This window comes from Triticum urartu, chromosome 6A (genome assembly GCF_056163025.1).
Source record: "Triticum urartu cultivar PI428250 chromosome 6A, HENAU_Tu73, whole genome shotgun sequence".
NCBI classification, from domain to species: Eukaryota; Viridiplantae; Streptophyta; class Magnoliopsida; order Poales; family Poaceae; genus Triticum; species Triticum urartu.
Window position 1 is genome coordinate 23,953,107 of NC_141878.1, and position 10,109 is coordinate 23,963,215.

Below are 10,109 nucleotides of genomic sequence, written 5' to 3' on the forward strand. Positions count from 1 at the left end.
TATTCTCGGATTTAAATGAGTAGCCATCTCGAATTAAACGAGATCCCGATACAATGTTCATGCTCAATGCTGGCACTAAATAACAATTATTGAGGTTTAAAACTAATCCCGTAGGTAAATGTAGAGGTAGTGTGCCGACGGCGATCACATCGACCTTGGAACCATTCCCGACGCGCATCGTCACCTCGTCCTTCGCCAGTCTCCGCTTATTCCGCAGCTCCTGCTTTGAGTTAGAAATGTGAGCAACTGCACCGGTATCAAATACCCAAGAGCTACTACGAGTACTGGTAAGGTACACATCAATTACATGTATATCACATATACCTTTCGTTTTGCCGGCCTTCTTGTCCGCTAAGTATTTGGGGCAGTTCCGCTTCCAGTGACCACTTCCCTTGCAATAAAAGCACTCAGTCTCGGGCTTGGGTCCGTTCTTTGGCTTCTTCCCGGTAGCTTGTTTACCGGGCGCGGCAACTCCCTTGCCGTCCTTCTTGAAGTTCTTCTTACCCTTGCCTTTCTCGTACTTAGTGGTTTTATTCACCATCAACACTTGATGTTCCTTTTTGACTTCTGCCTCTGCTGATTTCAGCATTGCAAATACTTCAGGAATGGTCTTTTCCACCCCCTGCATATTGAAGTTCATCACAAAGCTCTTGTAGCTTGGTGGAAGCGACTGGAGGATTCTGTCAATGACCGCGTCATCCGGGAGATTAACTCCCAGCTGAGTCAAGCGGTTATGTAACCCAGACATAGTGAGTATGTGCTCACTGACAGAACTATTTTCCTCCATCTTACAGCTGAAGAACTTGTCGGAGACTTCATATCTCTCGACCCGAGCATAAGCTTGGAAAACCATTTTCAGCTCTTCGAACATCTCATATGCTCCGTGTCGCTCAAAACGCTTTTGGAGCCCCGGTTCTAAGCTGTAAAGCATGCCACACTGAACGAGGGAGTAGTCATCAGCACATGTCTTCCAAGCGTTCATAATGTCTTGGTTCTGTGGGACGGGTGCGTCACCTAGCGGTGCTAGTAGGACATATTCTTTCTTGGCAGCTATGAGGATGATCCTCAGGTTCCGGACCCAGTCCGTATAGTTGCTACCATCTTCTTTCAGCTTGGTTTTCTCTAGGAACGCGTTGAAGTTGAGGACAACGTTGGCCATTTGATCTACAAGACATATTGTAAAGTTTTTAGACTAAGTTCATGATAATTAAGTTCATCTAATCAAATTATTCAATGAACTCCCACTTAGATAGACATCCCTCCAGTCATCTAAGTATAACATGATCCGAGTTAACTAGGTCGTGTCCGATCATCACGTGAGACGGACTAGTCAACATCGGTGAACATCTTCATGTTGATCGTATCTTCTATATGACTCATGCTCAACCTTTCGGTCTTCTGTGTTCCGAGGCCATGTCTGTACATGCTGGGCTCGTCAAGTCAACCTAAGTGTTTGCATGTGTAAATCTGTCTTACACCCGTTGTATGTGAACGTTAGAATCTATCACACCCGATCATCACGTGGTGCTTCGAAACAACGAACTGTCGCAACGGTGCACAGTTAGGGGGAACACTTTCTTGAAATTATTATGAGGGATCATCTTATTTACTACCTTCGTTCTAAGTAAACAAGATGCAAAACATGATAAACATCACATGCAATCAAATAATAATAGTGACATGATATGGCCAATATCACATAGCTCCTTTGATCTCCATCTTGGGGCTCCATGATCATCTTGTCACCGGCTTGACACCATGATCTCCATCATCGTGTCTCCATGAAGTTGCTCGCCAACTATTACTTCTACTACTATGGCTAACGCGTTTAGCAATAAAGTAAAGTAATTTACATGGCGTTTCTCAATGACACGCAGGTCATACAAAAAATAAAGACAACTCCTATGGCTCCTGCCGGTTGTCATACTCATCGACATGCAAGTCGTGATTCCTATTACAATAGCATGAACATCTCATACATCACATATATATCTGTCGGTGTACTAGAGTAGGGGTACCCTAGTATCCCGAACTTGTGCACGGGCAGTCGCAGCATCCCGCGGCAAGGCTTGCCGGGTGACCGCCAAGGTCCTCCGTGGTTCCCCTGGAGCCATTCAAGGAGACAAGACCCCGGCAAGAGGAGCTTGCCGGGAAGACCAACCAAGGCATCTCAAGGAACTTGCCGCAACGCGCCACGCGTCCCGGCAAGGCCCGGTGAGCGACAAGCTCCCGGACGCAACAAGACAACGACCGCGGCAAGGCGCTTGCCGCGGCAAGCCACCACTCTGTGTCCGCGCTCCAGCACATCCACCAACGTGTCGCTCTGGGACCCTTCCAAGCGTACGTGGCGGGAGGCTATGCAGCCAGCGGTGCACGGTGGCAAGCGGCGCTGACAAGATTGCCATCATGGCGGGTGGTGGCGTCCCTCGCGGTCCCTTTTGCACTATTTAGGCGATGCAGACGGGCATTTAATGCCCTTGTCCCCTGCCGTCAGGGTTAGGTATGATACACTGTAGCAGGTAGCTGTACCAACCGCAGCACCTTTCCATTTTTACCCTTGTCTACGTTGCCACCTGTCGGTGACCCCTTGAGCATATAAAAGGAGGCCCATGCGCAACGTAGAGGGGGGTCGGCAAAAAAGAGAACACTCACGCTCGGTCTCGTTAGCTGCTGGGGTGTACTGTAGCACTCCGCGCTACCGAGCAAGAACTCAATACAAACCGAAAAGCAGGAGTAGGGTTTTACGCATCCGTGCGGCCCGAACCTGGGTAAACTGCTCGTGTGCTTCGCCTCGATCCGCTCTTCGTGCGACCCTCGCCCCCACCGAACCGAAAGGGACTCGGTCCGCTGGTCCCATAGGTGCTCGTGGGTCAGCACCCCGGCATCTTTGGCGCGCCAGGTAGGGGGCGTCGAGGTTGTGTGAACCAGATCCGGCGTTCACATGAGCTAGATCTTCATCATCTTCATCGACATGCCACCGAAGAAGAAGGCTTCGGAGGCGGCTGCTCCGTCCGCGCCGAACCCACCACCTCTGGAGCAAACGGCTGATGGGGCAGACGACGGCGGAAGAACGGGCGTCGACGAGGGAGCTCACGGTGCTGCCAGGTCCAAGGACAAGGCCGCGCTGCCCATCGGCGGCGTAGCCGGCTCCCACAACGACCGGGCGCACTCCAAGACCTCGGCGTCCGTACATGCACCACGCCCATCTCAGGAGGCGCGGGACCGGCAGCGTCATGGTATTCACGGTACCATGCGTTTGCTGGACCAAGATCGAGCTGGTGGATCACGGAGTGCTCAGGGCCAGCATGCATGCCAACATGCTGGCACGAGCGAGGCACGGTCGCCTGGACGGGATACTGCTCCTTCTAAGATAGTTAGAAGTCCGAGCATATCCCACTCCTCGCACCGTTTGCCACCGCCACTGCAGCAGAAGCTTTGGCGCGAGCTCAACTGCTCCTGGACTACCCTCCAACGGCAAACAAGATCGACGACTGGAGGGCCACTATTCAGAGTCTCATCGGCTTCACCAACGGCGACACTCAACGGCAGCCGAGCACGTCGCAGCCGCGGCAAGTCAGCCAGGCACGAGCCGGTGGCGAAAAGACCGGTGGGGGTGCAACCACTATGCGCTCTCCGCCCCGAAGGCCAAGATCGCCGACTCGCCGGATCCACCTCGACAGCGACTCCACCGCGTCATCAGATCCACGAGCTCGTCGCGATCAGCGCCAAGTTCTTCACGAACGACAGCAAGAAGACGCTCGTATTCGCATCGAGCGCCGAAGAGAAGCGCGGCGTCAATCGGACCAGCGCGCTGGGCCCTCTGTCGACATGCATGCGCCAAGGGAACCAGGCGGCTTGCCGTACGCGGTAGGTTGCCCTGCGTTTACTCGTGAGCTGCGGCAATTCCAGTGGCCCAGCACGAAGAATTTCAAGCCAGATGTACCAGAGAAGTATGACGACAAGTCGCATCCGTCGGAGTTCCTCAGCATCTACACCATCGCGGTGCAGGCTGCCGGGGGGCGGGACGACAAGATCCTTGCCAACTACTTCCCGCTGGTGCTCAAGCCCAACGTCAGGTCCTGGCTCATGCACTTGCCGGACAACTCCATATCTTCCTGGGCAGACCTATGCCATCAGTTTGTCGGCGCCTTTACAGGCGGCCACAAACCCCATGGCCAAGAGAGTGACCTTCATCTGCTCGCCCAGAAGGAAGGAGAGCCCCTGCACAAGTACATTCAGAGATTCAGCCATGTACAGCACAACATCCCAGATGTACACCCTGCCGCGGTCATCAGCGCGTTCCATCAGAACGTGCGTAACCGCAGGATGCGGGAGGAGATGGCGATGTGCAAGATCAGAGACGTCAGTGAGCTGTATGCCCTGGCCGACAAGTGTGCACGTGCTGAAGAAGGGAGGAAACTCCCCGGAGAGAATGCAGGAGTAGGAGGATCTGACAGCGAGGATGCTGCCCCGGCAAAGAAAAACCGGCGGTGGAACAACAGGAAGAAGAAAGGCAAAGATGTGCTAGTCGTTGAGCAGTCCGGCAACGAAGGTGGCGCCAAGAAAGCCAAGGCTGGTAGCTCCGGCAAGGAGATTGCCGCATGCACCAACTGCCAGGCTGTGGCGGTCGCCGACAAGCAGGACGACACCGACAAGCAGTACTGCAAGATCCACCGCACCAAGGGCCATGACCTCCAGAGCTGCAAGAAGGTCGAGCAGCTTGTCCAGCAGCAAAAGGCTAAATACGAGCGACGCGACAAGGAGAGGGCCCAAGGAGGCGCTGGAGAATCCGGCAAGAAGCGCGCCGGCCGGGGAGGACGCCGCGGCAAAGCCAAGCAGCGGCAAGGAGACAAACCTCCCCGCGGCCGCGACAAGGATGAAGATGACGACGACGACGAAGACATGGATGATGTCGAGACCAGTGAACAGGAGTTCCAGAAAGCCACAGAGGTCTTGTGCGTTGACGGCGGTGCTTCTCTGCATACTTCGCACCGCCAACTCAAGCAGTGGGTGCGGGAAGTCAATGCGGCGGAACCACCTGTCGAGTCACGCAAGCTTCTGAAATGGTCCAGCACGCCTATCATCTTTGATATTGAGGACCACCCTGATCGCACAACTGCGGTCGGGTGCTTGCCGATGTTGGTTTCACCAACTATCCGCAACCTCAAGGTCACTAAGATGCTAGTTGACGGCGGGGCCAGCTTGAACCTAATCTCCACCGCTGTACTCCACAAACTCCAGATCCCTGACAGCGAGCTTGAAGAGACCGGCACATTCCAAGGAATCAACCCGGGAAGGAGCAAGCCGAAGGGGAAGGTCACGTTGCCAGTAACATTTGGCAGCAAGTTGAACTTCAGGACTGAGAGGGTCACTTTTGACGTTGCCGATTTTCCATTGCCTTACAATGGGATACTCGGCCGTCCAGCACTCGCCAAGTTCATGGCAGCCTCTCACTACGCATACAACATGCTGAAGATGCCAGGCCCGATAAGTGTCATATCTGTCCCTAGCGACAAGAAGGATGCTCTTATCTGCGCCGACAAGATCTACCGGGAAGCGGCAGCCGCAGCAGATCGCAAGTCACCTGCCGTTGAAGCTCCCGGGGGGAAGAAGAAGACCAAGTCCGGCAAGAGTTCTGATGCCCACTCCGGCAAGCGCACCTCTTCGGAGTGCTGTGCTGCCGTCGAGGACGTACCATCGAGCTCCACCGGCAAGTGTAAGAAGGCAATGGCAGCTCCGCCAGAGACCAAGAAGGTGTCCACCAAGGAGGACAGCACTGGTGGTACCTTCACCATCAGTGCCACTCTCGACCCTAAATAGGAAAGCGCGCTCATTGCTTTCCTGCGGGCGAACGCCGACATGTTTGCGTGGCAACCGTCCGACCTCCCCGGTGTTCCCAGGAAAGTAATTGAGCACCATCTTGTCGTTTGTCCTCATGCGTGGCCCGTCAAGCAGAAGGTCAGGAAGCAAGCAGTGGAGCGCCAAGAATTCATCGCAGAAGAGATCAAGAAGTTGGAAGCAGCAGGCCTTGTCAAAGGAGTGCTCCATCCTACGTGGTTGGCCAATCCTGTAGTCGTGCGCAAGGCGAACGGGAAATGGAGACTTTGTATCGACTTTACCGATGTTAACAAAGCTTGTCCCAAAGACCCATTTCCTTTGCCGCGCATTGACCAGATTGTTGACTCCACGGCCGGATGTGACTTGCTTTCATTTCTTGACGCATACTCAGGATACCATCAGATCTTCATGGCAGAAGAGGATGAGGAGAAGACCACATTCATTACTCCATGTGGCACGTACTGTTTCATACGGATGCCTTTCGGTTTAAAAAATGCTGGTTCAACATTTGCAAGGGTAGTCCATGTCGCTCTTGAGCCACAAATACACAGAAATGCGGAAGCCTACATGGATGACATAGTGGTCAAGAGCAAGGACAAGGCAACTCTGATTCAAGATTTAGACGAGACTTTTGCAAATCTGCGCAAGATCAGCCTCAAGCTCAACCCCGAGAAGTGTGTGTTTGGAGTCCCCTCCGGCAAGCTTCTCGGGTTCTTCGTGTCTCAGCGGGGAATCGAAGCCAATCACGACAAGATCAAGGCCATTGAGCAGATTGAAGCACCAAAGCGCGTCAAGGATGTACAAAGACTTGCCGGTTGCGTGGCTGCTCTCAGCAGGTTTATCTCTAGGTCTGCTGAGCGCACCCTGCCGTTTTTCAAAATATTGAAAAAGGCAGGTCCAATGAAATGGACTCCGGAAGCGGAGGCTGCGCTGCAAGACTTGAAGAGATACCTGTCCTCCCCTCCAATACTTGTCGCACCTAAGCCACAAGAGAAGTTGCTGCTGTATATAGCGGCAACCAATCAAGTGGTTAGTGCTGCGTTAGTAGCAGAGAGGGAGGCAGATGACGAGCCAGCAACCACGGCAGGCGCATCCAGCGACAAGCAGGGGGCTTTCCCGACAAGCTCTGGTCCCGACAAGGATGGATCTGCGCAGACGCGCGAGGAGATACAGAAGAGAATGGTACAGTGCCCAGTTTACTTTGTCAGTTCCCTTCTGCAGGGAGCTAGGACAAGGTACTGTGGCGTGCAGAAATTGCTTTTCGGCCTTCTCATGGCCTCGAGAAAGCTGCGCCATTACTTCCAAGCACATGAGATCACAGTTGTCACTCGCTTTCCGCTGAAGAGGATACTACAGAATCTAGAAGCGACATGCAGGATTGTTGAGTGGGCACTGGAACTGTCAAGCTTTGGCCTCAAGTTTGAGAGTACTTCAACTATCCAAAGCAGAGCATTGGCAGAATTCATAGCAGAATGGACGCCAACACCAGATGAAGAAATTCCAGAAACGAGCATCCCCGTCGAGGAAGCAAGCAAAGAGTGGCTGATGCACTTTGATGGTGCCTTTTCGCTGCAAGGCGCCGGCGCTGGCGTGCTGCTTGTCGCACCCACCGAAGAGCACCTCAAGTACGTAGTCCAGATGCACTTTCCCAAGGAGCAAGCAACAAACAATACTGCAGAGTATGAAGGCTTGCTTGCCGGTCTCAGGATCGCGGCAGACCTTGGGATCAAGAAGCTCATTGTCAGGGGTGACTCGCAGCTTTTCGTCCGCCAAGTGAACAAGAGCTATCAGAGTCCGTTGATGGAAGCCTACGTTGACGAAGTGAGAAAGCTAGAAGAGCACTTTGACGGCCTACAGATGGGGCATGTTCCAAGAGCTCAGAACGACATTGCCGATGGCCTATCAAAGTGCGCCGCACTTAAGTTACCTGTGGAACCAGGGATCTTTGTGCTCAAGCTGACTTGACCGTCCGTAACGCCATCAACTGGACAGAGCAAGAAGAGGAAGTTGATTTTTCTGGTGACTATTTTCCGGCAGAGCTTCCCGAAGCCGCCGCCAAGAAGGTCCCCAAGATCAACGCCAAGAGCGCTGAGGAGCAGCCTGCTCCGGCAAGCCCTAGGGTTTGTTCCGTTGAAGCACAAACTCCCGACAAGTTTTGCTCCGGCAAGCTTGCCGGGGAACGTCAAGCTCCGGCAGAACCGCAGGTTCTCGCCGTAGAAGCGGATGTTCCCGCAGCAGCAGATTTGCCTTTAGTCCTTGTTGTCGAGCCACAATCTCCAGCATGGGCACAGCAGATTGTCCGTTTCCTTCAGACAGGAGAACTTCCCGAAGAGCAAGAAGAAGCGGAAAGAGTAGCCCGGCAGTCAAGTATGTACCAGTTTGTCGACAACACACTGTACAGAAGAAGACTCAACGGTGTGAAATTGAAGTGTATTCACCGGGAAGACGGACAAAAGCTGTTGGCAGAGATACATGGAGGCATATGTGGTCACCACATTGGCGCAAGAGCACTTGCCGGCAAAGCATTCCGGCAAGGTTTCTTTTGGCCGACAGCCCTCCAGGATGCAACTGCACAAGTAACCAAGTGTGAAGCGTGCCAGTTCCATTCCAAGCAGATACACCAACCAACTCAAGCTCTCCAGACAATCCCTTTATCCTGGCCATTTTCGGTCTGGGGGCTCGACATTCTCGGCCCCTTTCCCCGAGTAGTCGGGGGCTTTGAGTACTTGTACGTTGCAATCGACAAGTTCACAAAGTGGCCGGAAGTGGAAGCAGTGAGGAAGGTGACCGCACAGTCAGCAGTCAAGTTCTTCAGGTCGATTGTTTGCCACTTCGGGATCCCTAATAGGATAATCACTGACAACGGTACGCAATTCACGAGCCGCACCTTCATGCAGTATGTCCAAGATCTTGGCGCCAAGGTCTTCTTCGCTTCTGTTGCTCACCCGAGAAGCAACGGTCAAGCGGAGAGGGCAAATGCTGAAGTGCTGCGTGGGCTCAAGACCAGGACTTTCGACAAGCTGCACAAGTACGGAAGAAACTGGATCGAGGAGCTGCCGGTGGTTCTTTGGTCGATCAGGACGACGACAAATCGAGCCACTGGCCAGACACCTTTCACTCTAGTCTATGGAGCAGAGGCAGTTCTCCCCACGGAACTCGTATACGGGTCACCTCGAGTGCTCGCTTATGATGAGCTTGAGCAAGAGCAGCTGTGAAAAGATGACGCGCTGCTCCTTGAGGAAGACCGTCTTCAGGCTGCTGTACGAGCTGCTCGCTACCAGCAAGCTTTGCGCCGCTACCATAGCCGCAAAGTTAACGCCAGAAGTCTCGAGGAAGGCGACCTTGTTCTTCGGCGTGTTCAGTCCGCCAAGAATTCCAACAAGTTGACGCCAAAGTGGGAAGGCCCTTACCGGGTGAAACGAGTCACTAGGCCTGGCGCTGTCCGCCTTGAGACCGAATATAGCATTCCGGTGAGCAATTCCTGGAACATTGAGCATCTTCGTAAGTTTTACCCGTAAGGCGCGGTTGCCGGAACCCATTCCGGCAACCACCTTTTGTACAAGTCTTGCCGTTGTTGCATGTAATCCTTTGTACAAAGCCGGGCGCAGACCCCGTGCATAAGTAAAGCTCATGTGCTCTGCACATCTTGTCAATTTCATGCTTTCTATTTTTGCATATGTGATCTGACACTTTGTGCAGCACCTACTCCCCGGTAAGCAATAACGAGCCGTAAGGCTCCATATCTTTATTTTTCTCCTCTTTCTTTTTTCTCAAGGAAAGGAAGGTTCCCTCGCCCACAAGTTTGCCAGGGGGGAAAGGAGAAGATAATGGTATGGACCAGGCGTCGTTCAAGAAAAGTTTCGCCTTACCGGGAAGCAAACAACAGAAAAGCTAAGTTGCCAAAGTTTGAGCAATCAGATTTTTAAAATTTTTAAGTTATCTCCCTTGAACGACCGCACTTTGTATGGAAAACCTGTGCGCGGAGGAACCAACTCGTAGCTAGTCGCGCCCTTACTTTGTTTTGAGTCCGCTCAACAACTTAAGTGAGCTGCGACTAGTTGCGACAAGGTTTCTTGTCGGTAGCGGCACCGCCAGCAGGCTGCTGACGTCCTGCACTCAGCGCTCGCGGCTAAGGTGCCTGCACCGGCAAGTTCCCTAAAAGCGTAGGGAAAAAACATATAAAGGGAGGAATCAAGTAAAGGGAATAACATTGCAATCATTACCCAGAATAGAGTTATATTACAAAGTAGCTTGTCGCGGCTCTAATAGAT